This window comes from Sinocyclocheilus rhinocerous, unplaced genomic scaffold (assembly GCF_001515625.1).
Source record: "Sinocyclocheilus rhinocerous isolate Xijiao unplaced genomic scaffold, SAMN03320098_v1.1 scaffold39653, whole genome shotgun sequence".
Lineage (NCBI taxonomy): Eukaryota > Metazoa > Chordata > Actinopteri > Cypriniformes > Cyprinidae > Sinocyclocheilus > Sinocyclocheilus rhinocerous.
Genome location: NW_015631706.1, coordinates 13,636 through 14,910, shown reverse-complemented (window position 1 = coordinate 14,910; position 1,275 = coordinate 13,636).

The following is a 1,275-nucleotide window of genomic DNA, read 5'->3' as shown; positions in this document are numbered from 1 at the left end:
CAGCTATCATTTCACACTGATTTTAGGAATAAATTATGGGTAGGGTTAGGTTTAGGGGTAGGAATTGGGTTTAGTCTATATTTTTGGACAGTAATGTTGATCCAGGATCAACAAAAGATGTTGATCCAGGAACATGTCTTACTTGGCAAAATCACGGCAACCTGGCAGAGGCTATTTTACACTAGCTCCACCCACAAATGTGTGATAGGGATGGTCAACACTATAAAAGACAGCTGACAATCATCAGTTTTATTGGCGTAGATGGTAAAGCGCGTACTGTAGTCTTTTTGACGCGATCGACCCGGGTTCGAATCCGCCATTTACCAAACTTTCTTTTCTCCCTTTTTAAATCTCATATCACATCGGAAAGGCATTTATTTTCAATAAAAATTAAGGAAATAATCAAAAAGTTGAAAATAAAGTATCGGGTAGGGTGTAGGGAGGGCTTTCCCAGCTAGAAATTTTTTGTTCTAAAAATGTTCTAAGAACATTACCATGGATTGTTCAAGCAATGTTTTTAGCGGGTAGTTTTATTTTTGTTCCCAGAACGTTCTCCTATAAGGTAGGATAACATTCTCTAAAAACATTCTAAAAATGTTTAGCGATAACATTGTTAGAACATCATTCCCTAACATTCTTACAATGTTACATACTCGTTTTGCTCTCGTGGTACTTTGATGGCACATGTGATCGTAAGGCGGCTGCAGCGCCGATCAAAGTCTTTTTTAAGACTTTTCTAACCAGAATGCATTGCTTTTGACAGGCGGTAGCCGATCTTTGCGTCGCCGCATGAAGTCGAACAAGCCTAATGTCTCTAAAGAGTGTGTTTTTTGGATGTGAGGAAAAGATAACCTTATTCAGTGTTATGTGAACAGTGGCTGCAATTTGTTTTAAGGCAGCAACGGAGTTTCTCAGCGTGTTTGTTTGTTCCCGTCATTTCGGTGACAAATATTTTATAACAAGGTACATTCTGACACTGGATTGCACATCATTTGATACTGAAGACGGAGCAGTCCCAGTGATAAAAGATCCCGGTCATGACTAGGAACTGCTGTAAGACTGCATCAATGTATATGTTTTGTTGCCAATCGGCCCAGAAGTGCTCGCGACTCTTCAGCTCAGCCCATGGCTCGCCTCCAGGAGCTCGGCTGTTTTCAGAGAGCATCGTAAGCTGTAACTTTCTATACACTATAGGTACTCAAGATTAACATGAGATTGGCCAGAACGTGTGTGTTATGTCCCCTTTAACCTAGTCAAGTCGACTTTATTTTTATA